The sequence below is a fragment of the Mytilus californianus genome, unplaced genomic scaffold (assembly GCF_021869535.1).
Source record: "Mytilus californianus isolate M0D057914Y unplaced genomic scaffold, xbMytCali1.0.p SCAF_10, whole genome shotgun sequence".
Classification (NCBI taxonomy): Eukaryota; Metazoa; Mollusca; class Bivalvia; order Mytilida; family Mytilidae; genus Mytilus; species Mytilus californianus.
Window position 1 is genome coordinate 29,643,707 of NW_026262582.1, and position 19,108 is coordinate 29,662,814.

Genomic DNA, 19,108 nt, shown 5'->3' on the forward strand with positions numbered 1-19,108 from the left:
TTAGAAGGCCTTCAATTTATTTGTGTACTATGTTGATGAATCATTAAAAGGTAGATTAAGTTGCAAGGAAGGTAATGAGAATCTAAGGTAGAGTAACACTATGACAAAAAAGCCAAAACCACAAACAGCATTCCACTTAACACTCTACAGAAACTAAAGATTTAGCTACATAAAACCAACAAACACTGGAGGCGGAATGAAGTGCTCACGAAAAGAACGAATCTCCAGCTCCATTTGTGACACCTGTCAAGTTGTGCATATGAACTTAAAATCCGGCAAGAATCATACACAAGAAAAGGACGAAGTGATAGTGACTTCGACAAATAGAACATACCTATAGTCATCAGCGACACAGATATTCGGAAGCAGTCAACAAAGTCATGGTGATGTCCATAAAACGTTCAAAGAGTTTTTTTACACAAAAAACCCTTGATTCAGTAACTAATTTGCGATGAAATCCGCATATAAAACAAAACTCTTTCACATCTCAGTTTGTTATAACAAAAAAAAAGTATTTCATAAATTAAACCTATTTAAGGATAATACAAACATAGAGTTTATTTTTGTCTATAAGGTTAACAGAACAGGTCCTTACCTTAAAATAATAATATATTTGATATCTTGATTTTTTTAGCATGTCCAGAAACTGTTGTTTACTTTGGAGGGTCAGCGTATATATACAACTGTGGTCGCGTTAAATGGCTTGAAGCAGTGGTATACAATTAAAATTTTTAGCTATATACAAGTTTAAATATTTCACCTTGAATAGCCTTTCTTCTTTACTACATTTCGTCCTTGCATGCATTATTATTATTAATTTTTCTTTTGTTTTGGACGGTGATGTTCCTTTGACACATCTTAAAGTGTTTATATATCCCAATTCCATCTCAATGCCTAATATATCATGTACTGTGTTACATGTCTAGATTCTATTGACGAGGAAAGGTAACACTAGGCCACCGAAAGCTGATTTTTTTAGTTTAGTGTAGATGGCCGAGTGGTCTAGAGCGCTGGACACTGTGCAGGCGATGTTGTCACGATATCCTGATAGCATGAGTTCGAATCCCGACGAGGGAAGAACAAACATTTGCAGATTTAACATTGTTGTGCTAGTATTTAGAGTTATAATGAAACATACAATATAAATTTTATTCGCATAAAAAATCGGACCGATGCGTATTTTTGCAAAGTTAGAAAATTATATACTTTTTTGTCTTACGTTCATGTTGTATTTAAGCAATATAAGTCATCATCAAAACTGGAAGTAAACGAAACAATTTAGACAATATATAATGTTTAAGAGTCAGACAAATGTATGTAATGTATTGTAAAATATAAGTTTCAACTCAAATATGAAGCTGTTCATGGAGATAATTAAATGAGCTTCAAAATAAGAAATGCCTGATAGCCAATTTAGAACAGTAAAAATTAGTTTCCTTTGCATATAGGTTTTTATTTTATTATGATACCTTTGTCATGTGTATTATACCACTTTTATGCATCGTCCTATTTTATTTAGATCTAGATTGCTGCTTAATATCAAATGAATGTCTTTATAAAATATGCGTAGAAGATCACCCTAATAACCCAAAATAGCCCAATTTCATTCGTATTTCATAAATTAATATTGTTAATTGATATGGCTACATTGTTGAACATACGGTGACATGTATTACACATCCTTGTTCTTTCTTCTTTGGCGGATAATGTAGGAGATATTATGCAGATAATTGTGCAAATCGTGAAACAAGCATGAAATTTGGTATATGGTTTGACAAAATGTTAATTAAAAAAAAAAACAGATGCTGGCTATAAAAAAAAAATATTTTTCAAGATGGCCATCGCTCATTTTGCAAATGATGTCATTTCCAATTGGCTACATTTCGTAAATCCTTTGAAAGCTGTGTTGTAGGTATAATCCAATGTAAGTTTTGATAAAAAGTTAATCACAGTTCCTAAAGTGAATGAGACAATACATTAATGAAGAAAAAAGAGACTTCCGGTTCCAAAATGGCGGCAAAAACGTCGAAACTGTCAATTTTTTTCATTTACATCAACTTTACAAGAGCTATCACTTACCTTGTTCAGTTAAAATGCCTAGTTTGTTTAGAAAGACAGATTGCCTTATCTAATAATTATCTAACTGACAGTTGCATGTACACAAACCCGTACAAGGAAGGCCAGAACGGTAGCATTTACAGTTACCAACACAGATGGATTTCTCGCATCCGCATTTCAAAAGTTCCTGACACGAGGATGCAACGGCAGGCAAAGAAGTCCATATTGATTTCCAACTGTCATTGTCTTTTTCTTTTATCCAACCCGAGTGGTCAGGACTTTGTACCTGTTGAATGCATAAATCCGTTTGAGCCCAACCATATCCGCCTTGATATGCTACTCTTTTGGTGTGTTCTAGAAGAGCATCTCTGGATGGCGGAATAGCATCATAAGGCCACTGCTTCCTGGCAAACAATTCAAATCGTGACGTGCCTCGTTAACAGCAAATGTTGCTGTTGTTCTGTTATACATGACGCAAACAATATAATCTTGCAAATGCTGCAATTCCTAATACTACTACATCCGTGTCAGTACTACTGAAAATTATTTTTTTACAACCATTTTCAGCAGCATGCTTAAAATGGACAAACTTTCGTGTATCTGCTTCTTCATGGTTACAAGGGGATAGCTGGGAAGTATCCGTATTGAAATTGCAAAGAAAATTTTCACCTTACATAAACAGTTTTATGAGTCTCTAAAGAAGCAATTCTGTCGGCATGAAACTTGAACAATTCCGTTTTGTTGTCATCTGCACGGAGAAAACTACTCCACACCCTTGGCGTTCTACCAGAACCATCAACGTTCCGTCTAGCACCAGCACCTCGCTTTCTTCTTGTCCAAGCCTTTAAACTATTCTTTAAGTAAACGTCAAATACAATGTCTACTCTCGAATACTGATCGGTGCAAGATTTTATGTAATGCAGTATGACATCATTTGCCTAATCATCAAATGTTTTACCCCACGTGGTGGCCTGGAATTAACCATTGCTGCCCCATCAACGATAAATGCGTCAGAGTGTGGATCAGTTGATGGCACATCGCAGAATGATTCAAGTATATCCATTAGCTGCGATTTAATACCACTGTTTAAAGTGCCATCCTAAGACAAAGACGGTGGAGCAGTTTGGTTTTCATGACTTAAGAAATCTTCTAGGTCTACTTTGACATGAAATGAAAAGTCTAGAAAAGAGATCGCAATCACCTTTCATGTTCTTTGGCTTTGTTTTTGACAAAGACGTTTCCGAGTTCGTTTTACGGCTAAATAATTGGAAATTGTTCTTTTTTATCGGGTCATAAAAAGCATATTCTCCTTCGTTTTTCATTTGTTTCAAAATATCTGTGTATTGTTTTGACCCAATATCTTAGAGTTTACATATCTTACCTGCTTCCGAATCAACAATTTCCTCAGAGTCAATTTTGTACAAATCTGATGACTCCTCTAGAAATGGATTTCCAAACTCGTTCATCACTTTAGAAAGCCTTCAAACCTTTTCGAAGAAATCCTTTTGTGTTTTCGTAGAGTCTTCATGGTGTCGTTCATCTTTTGAATAATGACTCAAACCACTAGATCTTTCAAATTCATCTACCAGTCTACTGACTTCTGGACACCTACCATACATCGTCTCAAAGCTGCGGAATCTTCGGTTAATGCTATGGCACCACCATCGCCCTTCACAATTTCATTATTCTATTTATGTGCCTGATCAATTGCAATATTAGAAAACAACTAGCTGGTCTTACGGTACAGTGAAATTACCATTTTCAAATTCCATTGCAACCTGTTGGTGATGTTTGTGAAAGGAAGCCATATCTCGGAAACGGATCGATAACAATCAAGCATAATTTACACGATCAAGACCAAAAACATACGGTATCATGCTTGATATGGACTGTTTGTAAAGTACGAAATCTGACTCACGAAATGAGCATACTACTGAAAGCACAAGAAGTTCTAAATTTATAATTGAACGCCAGAAATTAAACTGTGGTCGAGATGACTCTCTTTCCTTACACCAGTCTATCAAATCATCGAACGTCACAGAGTCATCAGCTATATTTTCTGCGTTTATGCTTTCATAAGCCGACATTAACAATTCAAACAAAACACATGCAGTTATCTGATGCGCGTGTCTAGTCCTAGGTACATTTAAACATACAAGAAAAGAATCTGCCGTTCCAGGTGTTGCAATATCGGCTTCAGTGAGAGCACTTGTCCATCCACTATCACGCAAAAAGTCACCCAGAATTTTAAAACCATCCATTTCAATGTGCAATTCACCAAACATGACGATAAACTTATCTTTTCCGTACAAATCTGGCCATTCCCACTGAATTAGCTTTGCCAAAACAAAAAGGCAATCATAATTGGTGTTTGTTCGAGATTAAGAAAGTTAACCACCTCTTTCACCTTATCCATCGAATGCTTTATCATTGCAACTGAATGGGCTTGTTCTTAAAATAGTGGCATCAAAGTCATTATCATTGCTTTCCAGATTGACGAAAGGGAAGCCTCTTTGTCACACAAAAATCACTTGTTTAAGTTTAGTATCTGAATGATCAACTGAACGGCGAAAGAACTTAGGTGAACAACCAGTTTCCCTTTTTGTTGATTTCGTTGACTCGTATCTTTGTTCGGCACGTTTCAATTTGGTATTGTTAAATTTAATTCGGCAACTTGGATGGTATTTTGCCTCATTCATTGTTAAAGTGCTTTTTAATTCCGGAACCGTTGTTTTACCTTCTAACGTTTAGTGGTATAGGTAAGCTATTCATTTCGTGAAACTTAGGAATGTTTGTAGCCAACATTTTATACCCATCAGCGTTGATGTTAACGTTTCAACTTAGTCTTCATGACACAAACAACACTTTGACCAGTCAGTTTCCCAACTATCTGTTGAGACTGATGACAGACAAAGCGGCAAACCATAACGTATTTGGGATACCTTAAAATGAAAGCTGACAATGGACCCCATGCCGTGTTTATAATCGGAAGCGACTTACACCAGTATGCCCTGGTAGTGCGTGCAAATCGCTCTTTATATTTATAAATAGTTTGCGCATGCGCGAAATTGTTAAACGCATGTGTATCATAACCTTGAAAAATGTTATAAAACCAATTCATAACATCATTGAAAATCCAAAAACACTAAGTATATAGTGAATATTTTAAAGGTTTTTGTGTGAATTTTGTAACGTTTTCGCGCATGCGCAAACCCTAATCATGTCAAATATTCATGTCTAGTATATAAGTCACATGTAAGGAAGGTAGCCATCAAACCTGATAATTTTTTACCAAAAGGAGGTCAAAGAAAAACAGTTTTCCAGAAAAATAAGTATTTTCGAACTGGAAAAACAGCCATTTTAGAAAAAGGCCTTGGCCATCTTGAAAAAATGATTTTTTTTTATGGCCAGCAGTTTTTTCTTAAAAAGTATACAATAATGATGCTTCATGCTAATTTTCATGCTTGTATCATGATTTGCACAATTCTCTCGATTTTGCTTGCTAATATCTTCCACTATCTCATTGAAAATCATATAGCATGTCCTTAATTGTATACAATGGTGGAATAACTACTGTTTTGATATCTTTATCCCCATTTTTATTCTCTATCTGTTGGCTTTCAAAAAGTACCAAAAAGGAAGAACTTAAGCATTCGCTGAAACTCAAGTTAAACTATTTTACCAAATTGAATAATTCTGAAACAGCATTCTCGAGCTTTTAATGTTTTCTTCACTTTCCTACACAAGTTGTGCTGTTTTCATTTTTTGTATTTCGAGATTTTTGTGTTGAAACTATTGCCTACATTTCTGATCGTATAAAACCGTTACAATGCCTTTTAGTTTTTCGTAGTATATTTTATAGCAACGTTTTATAAGTACATAAATGTGTTATCGAAATCAAGGATATTTATAGTTAAAATCCTTGTCTAAATATGCAATTCATAATTCAAGGGAAAGAAAAGGGTCTTGGTCATTTATGAGTAGTAATGAGAAAAAATACCACTTTAAATACTTGTATTAAAAAGGACTTCCCTATCGTTTAAACTTTAATAAAATATATGAAATAAGTAATTACTTTAATGTAATTTCCAATATTGTTTCTGGAATCAGCTGATTTCATATGTCTTACCAAGTGTTTCACGTGTTGAATTCAAGACTTGATACTGAACTCACTGGCTGAAACAAGCTAAGGAAAGATATGGAAACAAGGGAATATAATTATATTTTTCTCCTGAAATGATTGATGGAATAGATTGCTTAATACAACACTATCGATTTGCAAGACAGCTTTTGTAATTAACTCAGTTTTGTGCAAAAAATAGTTTATGGCCACCATTAAAAAATTCATGAAATATTTTCGTTTTGAATTAATATTTGTAGGCTTATAGTAATTGTATATTTGCCCTGTATTCTAGAGCTATTGTAGAGGTCAAGGTGGGGACCTGACATCTATTGAAAATGAAGCAGAAAACAATTTTTTAAGACACGTAGCGGCATTGATAAGGACTACAGGACAAGTCTCTCCTGGTAAGAATAATTAACATGTGTAAACAAAACTTTGAACGTCTTTATTTTGTAATAATTACCATGCATAGATGTTTCATAAATATTCCATTCTTTTGATTTTCAAACAACGTTTCCTTGATCTTCCAAATTGTTTTTTTTAAATTTCCTAATAAAACGTTTCATTTGTAACTGTACGTTCTTTTTTAATGACTACGTTATAAAAATATTAAGGAATATTTAAAACAAAAAAAACTAAACGCGTGATTTAACTCTAATGTTTCTTGGTGTTGCATTTACATGTTATCATAGGAGTTGAATATTTCTTTTTGTAGTTTTATAGGACTGTAAAAGCGTTGACCGTGTGCAACTACTTAATGTGAAGCAAATATAAAATGTTTTTTTTTTCAATCGGTACATTTTTCGAAGTTGGAATGTTACAAACGTGCAAACTAAAAATACAAAAAAATAGCAGTTTTGATATTCCAAGGTTCATCATATTATATACTCCAAGCTTCCATTGGCCAGGACATTGTCTCCAAAGTACACTGTGTCTTAAGTTCATTTATAATATAATACATGTTAATACACATTTCAAAAATTAGATTACACAAACTCAGATTACAGATTCATTATCATACTGTTCATTTTAAAAACTATACAAAAGTAAATATGTTATGACTTGTCATTTGAATCTTTAAATAAAAAAAAATACATATTTTTCTATATCCAAGAAATTTAAATTGTTTTATTGATTTCAGTTTCTGTAGATTTAAATATTTTCACTTTGGTACATGACATTTTTAATAACTATGAACAGTTACCAATGTCCTTCAAGCAAAACAGTCCTTATAATGTACGCATATACATTTTTAACAAAAGAGATATATTTAAGTTTTTGATTCAACTTTATGTCCTACTTATCTGAAAAGACTTGAACGGTACATAAACTGCATGTACATGTACGCTACACAAGAATGGAATAACCGAAAAAAAAAACAGTTCAGTAATTTGTGAATTATGATTACAATTATCGTTATAAGTCTTTAAAGTGGTTACTAGACAGTGTAGATTACTTTCAGGTCATTACTGGATCGGACTGACAGACATTAATACTGAAGGTTTGTTCGAGTGGCAATCTGGTCAACCACTAATATACAATGACTGGTATAAAGATACACCTATTCAACCAGATTATTTGGATCAATACGGAAATTCAATGGATGTGGCCTGTGCTTCGCTTAAACCAATTTACAGTTTTCATTGGGGGGATGAAAGATGTACATTTACCTGTAATGCACTTTGTGAAATCAAGTAAGTATGTACGACACTTTCTTATTTTTTTTTACATTTAACCAAGGACTATCTCTTTTAATTCATTTAATATTTGATACAATTTGAATACACTGAAGAAATTAGAAGCAGTGTGTAAATTTTTAAGCTTCAAAAAGGCTTGAAACAAAAATCTTGTGTAGTGTTTAAAATGGTATTGACAAAGTTTTCAGCTGTAGTTGGTGTCTTCAATAATTCGGCAAACTGTAGAGGCAAGTCATACATAATATCCGATGGAAGGGACGATTCACACATACTATCCGACGGTAGTGATGAGTCATACATTATATCCGATTGTTGTGACGAGTCATACATAATATCCAATTGAAGTGACGAGTCATACATAATATCCGATGGTAGTGACGAGTCATACATAATATCCAACTGTAGTAACGAGTCATACATAATATGAAATGGTAGTGACGAGTCATTCATGCTATCCAACGGTAGTTACAAGTCATACATAATATCCAATGGTTGTGACGAGTCATACATTATATTCGATTACTGTAGTGACGAGTCGTACATAATATCGAATGGTAGTGACGAGTTATACCTAATATCTAATTGTAGAGAAGAGTCATACATAATATCCAACGGTAGTGACGAGACATATATAATATCCAATGCTAGAGAAGAGTCATACATAATATCCAACGGTAATGACGAGTCATACATAATATCCAATGGTAGTGGCGAGTCATACATAATATCAAACTGTTGTTACTAGTCATACATCATATCCTATTGTAGTGACGAGGCATTCATAATATCCAATTGTAGTGACGAGTCAGACATACTATCCAATGGTAGTGACGAGTCATGTATAATATTCAATTGTAGAGACGAGTCATACATAATATCCGATGGTATTGACGAGTCTTACATAATATCCAATTGTAATGACGAGTCATACATAATATCCAATTGTAGTGACGAGTTATATATAATATCTGGCGGTAGTGACGAGTCACACATAATAACCAACTGTTGTTACGAGTCATACATAATATCCTATTGTAGTGACGAGGCATTCATAATATCCAATATGAGTGACGAGTCATATATAATATCCCAACGGTAGTGACGAGTCATACATTATATCCGATTGTTGTGACGAGTCATACATAATATCCAATTGTAGTGACGAGTCATACATAATATCCAACTGTAGTAACGAGTCATACATAATATGAAATGGTAGTGACGAGTCATTCATGCTATCCAACGGTAGTTACAAGTCATACATAATATCCAATGGTTGTGACGAGTCATACATTATATTCGATTACTGTAGTGACGAGTCGTACATAATATCGAATGGTAGTGACGAGTTATACCTAATATCTAATTGTAGAGAAGAGTCATACATAATATCCAACGGTAGTGACGAGACATATATAATATCCAATGCTAGAGAAGAGTCATACATAATATCCAACGGTAATGACGAGTCATACATAATATCCAATGGTAGAGGCGAGTCATACATAATATCAAACTGTTGTTACTAGTCATACATCATATCATATTGTAGTGACGAGGCATTCATAATATCCAATTGTAGTGACGAGTCAGACATACTATCCAATGGTAGTGACGAGTCATGTATAATATCCAATTGTAGAGACGAGTCATACATAATATCCGATGGTATTGACGAGTCTTACATAATATACAATTGTAATGACGAGTCATACATAATATCCAATTGTAGTGACGAGTTATATATAATATCTGGCGGTAGTGACGAGTCACACATAATAACCAACTTTTGTTACGAGTCATACATAATATCCTATTGTAGTGACGAGGCATTCATAATATCCAATATGAGTGACGAGTCATATATAATATCCAACGGTAGTGACGAGTCATACATAATATGTAACGGTAGTGACGAGTCATACATAATATCCAATTGTAGTGACGAGTCATATATAATATTCAACGGTAGTGACGAGTCATACGTTTGCTATAGAATGAAATAAAATCTTGATACATCTCGTTCGTCCGAAAGGCTTTTCTGGATTCACTATCATCAGGAACGCCAAAACCTAAGCATTTGAAAGGCAGGAATGCGTGAATACGCTTAAACGTTAGAAACAATACACAATATCCGATAAGTAATGTGGCGTATTTAAAAGAAAATGCGTATTCTGATTTCTCTTAGCGTGATGAGTGTTCCTACATTATAAGTCATCACAGCCTAAGGTCAACTTTGCTTGAAAGAGTTGCAAACAGATGACTATGGAAATGTGCCACTGGTCTTTACAAAAATACCGCGATTCTGGCATTACCGACTTATCACAGTATTTTTCCTGCAATGAGTAACTGGATGGGTGCCACTAGTGGAGCAGAAACTGCCTCCCCTTCCGGAGCGCTTAGGTTCATTCCTGGTTTTTGATGGTATTCGTATTGCTCAATCTTTAGTTTTCTGTATTATGTTTTGTTATAGTTGTTTGCGTTTTAGTCCTTTTTCTTTCTGGTCATGATGTTGTCTTTTTGTAGTGTTTATGACGTTTTTACACTAAATCAATTGGATGTGTACTTATTGATATTCTAATTTGTCTTGGATACATGATTTTTTAATATGATCATATTTGTTTTTAGTTTGTTGTTTTGTACATGAATCAGTCCGTATGTTTTCTCGTTTGAATTGTTTTACATTTTGTCATGTCGGGGCCTTTTATAGCTTACTATGCGATATGGTCATTGTTTAAGGCCGTATGGTGACCTATAATTGCGTCATTTGGTCTATGGTGGATAATTGTCTCATTGGCAATCATACCACATCTCATTATTTTTTAAGTCTTTTGAATGCCTTCTTGTTATCTTCTCTCTGTTTATAGCGTTAATAAAATTTTATAATTCTATCAAAATGTACAATTAACGCTTGCAGTATTATGTACTGCTTGCTTATAAAAGAAAACTATCCGATAACACTTTAAAAGGTTTTGCCCTGGACTTATAAATCCAATGTCTCATATTTTAACTGATTGATTGATTGATTGATTAATCATCTATATTTTTATTTAATTATTTATTTATTTATTTATTTATTTATTTATTTATTTATTTATTTATTTATTTATTTATTTATTTATTCATGTATTTATTTATTTATTTATTTATTCATTTATTAATGTATATATTTATTTATTTATGCTGCACTAATCGAGTAATATACATTATTTCTCACAAGTAAGTTTTGTTTTTGCAGATAACAGTTTGATTGACGGATGAAGAATCCACGTATAATGCGATTCAGTACATTGCAGTTTTAATTGTATTAACTATTATAATAGAATAATATTAGAAGATTTTCAACACAACTGCTTTTTCGAAATATAACAGATAAGAATATAAAGTGTGAATTGTATTATTAATAAAATAAAATATGAAGATTTGTAACACGATTGCTTTTTACAAATATAACAAATCAAATATGAATTAAGGGAGTTAAAAAGCTGAAAACAACGTACTGTTGTCACCAACTGCTTTATAACTCTCGCTCCCATGTATTTTAGAACTCAATGCTTTTTGCAATCAGCAAACTAATTTGTAACTGCTATTCCAATTAAATATCTAACTATCGGTAATTTTCCCTTTGATATTTACTGCCTAATATATTTTAAATGAAGGATCAGACGAAAAAAAAGGCTGAAGATACCAATGTGATGTTCATACTCTTAAGTCGAAGACAAACTGACAACGCCATAGCAAAAAAGGGAAAACTACCAAAAGACAAATAACAAATTTCAAAACACATCATATAAAATAGAAAACTAAAGACTGAGTAACACGAACCCCACCAAAATCTGGGGGATATCTCAGGTGCTCCGGTAGGGTAAGAAGATCCTGCTCTATATGTGTGGCACCCGTCGTGTTGCTCATGTAAGTACAAATTCGGTGATCAGTCTTATTTGGTGCTGTCACATTCGAGGAAAAGAGGGCGGGATTGTGGTTACGACAATTCGAACATATCCGTCGTCATCTGTGAAACAGATATTCCATAACGGTCAACCAACTCGTGAAGGCGTCCGTAACATTCTCGAAGGGATGACTTCAACTTCATCACGTGGAACCTGTGGTTTTTATAGCTTCCGTGAAAGCAGCAATCCTCTATCAACGAAATCATGATAGGAACCGCAAGCTCTGGAATATCGTATCAACTGGAATATATCCTGTCAATTCAGAAACTATTGCGATGTTTTTATTATTGCGAAATATGCGACAGGGTTATAATCGCAATGATTTAAACTCGCATTTTGAAATTTTCTATATGAATTGAACAGGAATTTTCTCAATATCGCAAAAATTAAAATCGCATTTTAGTCTAAAATGACAAAATCGCAATAATAAATGCACGCAATAATATCTGAATTTACAGTATACTCCATATGCAGGCGCTGCTGGAATGTTGCTACAAAGAAATGGAAAGTTCACTATTGGGAAGCTGAAATCATCCCTTTTGACCTAAAGTTTAGTTCTCAACCGACCCAAACTTAAATTATTCAGTGAGAGGACATCATTTGTATAGCAGAATGTGAAGTTAAAGGGTAATGCTAGCCTTCATTCTTCCGAAGAAGCTCCTGTGTGAAGTCTGCCTCATATTAATATAGAACAAGTCGGCAAGAAGAGGAGCTGGGAATGCTGATTGTTTGTTGAAAAACACGAAGACTCGAAAATATAAGGCAATGAATTTACGAAACAACGGTGCAACATCACGTTTTCTTGTCTACCTGCGTCAATTTATCAATGAAATGCATACAATCGAAAACTTTCGCAACGTTTCATCTGCGTAAAAAATATATTAACTATGTCATGTTATTTCATATTCCAAACCAAAACCATATGGTCAAGACAAATTGCCGATAAAAAGAATAGTGGCATTTTGCTTTTTTTATACTGACTTCATCAGTTCGCATACCAACTCGATATTCTAGCTGATAATGGCAGTATCAATATAACACAAATGCCATCATTCTCTCTCTATATAGTAATTAAAAAAAATTATCATGCACAGAATAAAATTTATTCTTGAAAAGTCACTATAGAACGATAAAATCCAAAGAGTTCAAACACTGTTTTCTTAATTAACTTTTTCGTAAATATAAAAAATCTATTCTAAGCTTGAATAGCAGCGACAATTCAAAAATATGTTTAAAGAGGAAAACTCTTAAATTCCCTTACGGATAGAACATTGAGATACATCGTATTACTTCAAACAATCAATGAGAAGGTTTGCGATCTGGATAGGTCCAGGAATAATTGGGAGGTAATAGTTGTCATTCGAAACACGATGTTGTTTTCAATCAAAGGAATAGACGGCTTTTGCTCGTATTTGCAAAACGTTTAGGAATGTTTGGTTTTAATGCTCTTCCATTTAAAACGAAGAAAATGTGTTATGATAGCTGGTGTGACATTGATATCATATCATATCGACACAATACGATGCTTTATGAACTTGTTCGCTTTGTTCACTCGATCAAAAGCTTCTTATTGTAACTTTTTTCAGTATACTGATAACATAACATATCTCACAGTTGATACAATATTCCAAGGCTTTCGTTTCCTGATTAACTTTATACAAAAAGGTGTTTGCTTTATAGAAGCTATTGAACCAAGAGTTTTAATGGTAAAGTTGAAGTAAAAAAATTACGGAAGCCATCATAATTTGGTTGTTCGTACTAAAAATTCTGTATCGTAGATGACCTGTATTCAGAATAAGTTGTTAAACTAAATAAAGATACCAGGCGTAAACATTTGAACATCGGTAAACTACTGTTGCCCTAATTTATAATGTTGTACGACAGACGCCTGTTTTGTCCACATAAGACTCATCTGTGTGGCGCTCGAACAAAAACAGTTGGAAGGTCAAATCAAATACGAAGTTCCAGAGCACTGCACACCACCAAATACAAAACATTATGCCAAATCTAGCTAGTATCATTTATACCTTGGTTGGAAAATCCTAAGACGTTCGAATAATTTCACATTTATAAAGAGTATATTTACTGAAAATGACAGTTTTAATGATATTTCCTATCAACACAGGAGTGCTGTCAACTGAGCGAATGGTATTCTTGGGGACGAAACATCCATGAACAGTGGCATTGACATAGTGGTTGTAAAAACCTATATTGATATTCATTTAGAAGTATTTATAGAAGATATAAATATCTTTCACATAAAAGCACAATAACCCCTTTAAAAACAACATGTTATAAATAAGCATTATGTCAATTTTGATGAGCAATCGATTGTTGTTAGTGACATTGTAGTGCATTGCTAGTTGGCAGTCACATTATGATGTGTAATTGTTATTTGGCAGTCACATTATGATGTGTAATCGTTAGATGACAGTGACATTTTGATGTGCAATCGATTGGTCTCTGTGCCATTTTGATGTGCAATAGTTAGTTGGCAGTGCCATTTTGGTGTTCAATTGTTAGTTGTATGTAGAAATATCTTTCGCATACAAAGCACAATTACCCCTTTTAAAACAACATGGTATGAATAAGCATTATGTTAATTTTGATGGGCAATCGATTGTTGTTAGTGACATTATGATGTGTAATTGTTAGTCGGCAGTCACATTATGATGTGCATTTGTTGGTTGGCAGTGATATTTCGATGTGTAATCGTTAGTTGGCAGTCACATTTTAATGTGTATTGTTAGTTGACAGTCACATTATGATGTGTAATTGTTGGTTTGCAGTGACATTTTGATGTGCAATCGTAAGTTGGCAGTGACATTTTGATGTGCAATCGTAAGTTGGCAGTGACATTTCGATGTGCAATCATAAGATGGCAGTGACATTCCGATGTGACGTCATTAGTTTGTAGTGACATTTTGATGTGCAATCGTTTGTTGTCTGACATTTTGATGTTGAATTATTAATTGGCAGTGACATTCTGATATGCAATCGTTTGTTTTCAGTGACATTGTAATATGCAATTGTTAGTTGGCAGTGACAATGTAATGTGCGATCGTTTGTTTTTAGTGACATTGTGATTTGAAATTGTTAGTTGGCAGTGACATTTTGGTGTTTAATTGTTAGGTGGTCGCAACATTGTGATGTGCAATTGTTAGTTCGCAGTGACATATTGATTTGTAATTGTTAGTTGGCAGTGACATTTTGATGTGCAATCGTTTGTTGTTAATGACATTGTGATTTTCAATTATAAGTTTGCAGTTGCATTTTGATGTGCAATCGATTGTTGTCAGTGACATTGTGATTTGTAATTATAAGTTGGCAGTGACATTGTGATTCGCAATTATATGTTGGCAGTGAACTTTGGTGTTTAATTGTAAGTTGGTAGAAATATCTTATAAAAATCACATAAAAAGCACAATAACCCCTTTTAAAACAACATAATTTAAATAAGCATTATGTTAATTTTGATGAGCAATCGATTGTTGTTAGTGACATGGTGATGTGTAATTGTTGGTTGACAGTCACACTATGATGTGCAATTGTTGTTGTCAGTGACATTTCGATGTGTAATCGTTAGTCGGCAGTCATATTTTGATGTGCAATCGTTTCTTGTCAGTTACATTTCGATGTGTAATCGTTAGTTGGCAGTCACATTGTGATGTGTATTGTTAGTTGTCAGTCACATTAATATGTGAAATTGTTGGTTGGCAGTGACATTTTGATGTGCAATCGTAAGTTGGCAGTGACATTTTGATGTGCAATCGTAAGTTGGCAGTGACATTTCGATGTGCAATCATAAGATGGCAGTGACATTCCGATGTGACGTCATTAGTTTGTAGTGACATTTTGATGTGCAATCGTTTGTTGTCTGACATTTTGATGTTGAATTATTAATTGGCAGTGACATTCTGATATGCAATCGTTTGTTTTCAGTGACATTGTAATATGCAATTGTTAGTTGGCAGTGACAATGTAATGGGCGATCGTTTTTTTTTCAGTGACATTGTGATTTGAAATTGCTAGTTGGTAGTGACATTTTGATGTTTAATTGTTAGATGGTGGCGACATTGTGATGTGCAATTGTTAGTTCGCAGTGACATATTGATTTGTAATTGTTAGTTTGCAGTGACATTTTGATGTGCAATCGTTTGTTGTCAGTGACATTGTGATTTGCAATTATAAGTTTGCAGTGACATTGTGATTTGCAATTATAAGTTTGCAGTGACATTGTGATTTGCAATTATACGTTTGCAGTGACATTGTGATTTGCAATTATACGTTTGCAGTGATATTTTGATGTGCAATCGATTGTTGTCAATGACATTTTGATACGTAATAATAAGTTGGCATTGATATTGTGATGTGCAATCGTAAGTTGGCAGTGACATTTTGATGTGCAATCGTAAGTTGGCAGTGATATTTTGATGTGCAATCGATTGTTGTCAACGACATTTTGATACGTAATAATAAGTTGGTATTGATATTTTGATGTGAATTCGATTGTTGTCAGTGACATTGTGATTTGCAGTTATAAGTTGGCAGTAACATTTTGAGGTGTGAAATTGTTAGTTGGCAGTGTTATTTCCATGTGCAATCGTTTGCTGTCAGTGATGTTGTGATTTGCAATAGTTAGATGGCAGTGACGTTGTGATTTGTAATTGTTACATATCAGTGTAATTTTGATGTGCAATTTTAAGATGGCATTGTCATTTTGATGCGAAATCGTTACTTGGCAGTGACATTTTAATGTGCAATCGTTTGCTGTTAGGGATATTTTATGTTCAATTGTTAGTTGGCAGTGACATATTTGTGTACAATTGTTAGGTGGCGGTGACAAATTACTGTGCAATCGTTAGTTTGCAGTGACATTTTGATGTTCAATTGTCAGTTGGCAGTGACATATTTATGTACAATTGTTAGATGGCAGTGTCATTTTTATGTACAATTGATACCTGGCAGTGACATTTTTAAGTGCAATCGTTTGGTGTCAGTGACATTTTGATTAGGGATCGTAAGCTGGCAGTGACATTTTGATATGCAATTGTTAAGTTGCGGTGACAAATTAATGTGCAATCGTTAATTGGCAGTGACATGTTAATGTTCAATTTTCAGCTGGCAGTGACACATTTGTGTACAATTGTTAGATGGCAGTGTCATTTTGATGTACATTCATCACTTGGCAGTGACATTTTAATGTGCAATTGTTAGGTGGCGGTGACAAATCAATGTGCAATCGTTAGTTGGCAGTGCCATAATGATGTTCAATTGTTAGTTGGCAGTGACATTTTGATGTGTAATTGTTAGTTGGTAGAGACATTTTGATGTTCAATTGTCAGTTGGCAGTGATATTTTGATATTCAATTGTTAGTTGGCAGTGACATTTTGATGTTCAATTGTTAGTTGGCGGTGACATTTTGATGTTCAATTGTTAGTTGGCAGTGACATTTCGATGTTTAATTGTTAGTTGGAAGTTACATTTTGATGTTCAATTGTCAGTTGGCAGTGACATTTTGATGTTCAATTGTCAGTTGGCAGTGACATTTTGATGTTCAATTGTTAGTTGGAAGGTACATTTTGATGTTCAATTGTCAGTTGGCAGTGACATTTTGATGTTCAATTGTCAGTTGGCAGTGACATTTTGATGTTCAATTGATAGTTGGCATTGGCATTTTGATGTTCAATTGTCAGTTGGCAGTGACATTTTTTGTGTACCGTTGTAAGGTGGCGGTGACGTTTTATTGTGCAAATGTTATTTTGAAGTAACGTTTAGATATGCAATTGTTTTCAGTGATATTATGATTCGCAATTGTGAGTTGGCAGTGACAACCCCATTTGAGCTGTATTCCTTCTTCCCTAGAAACAGTAGCAAAAGAGTGGCGGAAGATACCAAAGGGATATTCAAATTCAATAGTCAAAAACAAACTTACAACGCCATGGCAAAAAAACGATAAAACGACCAAAAGACAAACAACAGTTTACAAAACGCAACATAGAAAACTAAAGACTGAGCAACACGAAACCAACCAAAATCGGGGGTCATTTCAGGTGCTCTCCAGAAGGGTAAGCAGATCTGTTCCAGATGAGGCACCCATTGTGTTGCTCGTGTTAGTCCATACATAAAATAAACTAACCATGAATCATAGATAGGAGGATATCTTCAAACTTTTCTGATTTGGTTCTGAGTGGACTTGTTTACCATATATGGTACTATTTAGTTCTGAGTGGACTTCGTTGACAATATAGTTTTTTTTTTGGTTTTAAGTGGACTTTGTTGATTCTATAGGACATCATTTGGTTCTGATTTGATTTTATTGACTGAATAGGGAATTATTTGGTTCTGAGGGGACTTTATTGATTTTATATGGTATTATCAAGCTTCTTGGGGGACTTTATTGACTCAATATGGTATTATTCAGTTCTGAGTAGACTTTAATGACTGTATATAGTATTTTTAGGTTTTGAGTGAACTTTATAGACCCTCTATAGTATTATTAGATTCTGAGTGAACTTTATGGACTATATATAGTATTATTAGGTTCGGAGTGAACTTCATTGACTCTATATAGTATTATTAGGTTCTGAGTGAACTTTATTGACTCTATAGGGTAATTTTAGGTTCTGAGTGAACTTTATTGACTCTTTAGGTTATTTTTAGTTGTGTTTTAACTACCTGTGTTTCCGTCGTCTTAAAATTAGAGGAACAGTAGAATCCATGACAAACGTGATAATTTCAATTTTCCAATTTTCAACTTCCAATTCGTCAGCAGTAACATATCCTCTGCCCCATCATGTGGCGTTTACATATATTGATTCTGTAATTTCTTAGAACCACTTGATATGAAAACAGCATTATATTATTTGACACCGAATATGTCATGAAATTATACCATTTTTAATATTCTTAAATTCTAAGACCACATTGAATCTATTTTGATCTATTTGATTGGGTGACAATATCAATACTTTTCTCCATTTTAAAACTATAGTTATTATAGTAGATAAATTGAGGCAACAGTAGTTGACTGATGTTCAAATATCATAAATCGAGATAAAAGGAAAGAACAGAGGGAATCCGAAGAAGTCCACACGGAGCCAGGGTAATCGTCTCCTGCTGTGCATGCATCAACAGCAATGCAAATCCACGTTTAAAATGTGACAACGGGGAATATCAATATTGTCGAATAAAGTAATATTCAGATCTGCTGTAAATTGTATCATATTCTAAGCACTGCCTGTTGGATTTATTGTGGAAGTGTTAGTTTTTTTTATCA

At 33.9% G+C, this 19,108-nt stretch overlaps 1 long non-coding RNA gene across 1 annotated transcript; it reads left to right on the forward strand.

Moving 5' to 3' along the window:
* The first annotated feature begins 642 nt into the window (after nucleotides 1-642).
* Nucleotides 643-7,861, forward strand: LOC127719068 (uncharacterized). Its single transcript, XR_007990147.1, has 3 exons — nucleotides 643-714; nucleotides 6,474-6,585; nucleotides 7,644-7,861. It is a non-coding gene; the product is annotated as an uncharacterized LOC127719068 (long non-coding RNA).
* Nucleotides 7,862-19,108: the final 11,247 nt, after the last annotated feature.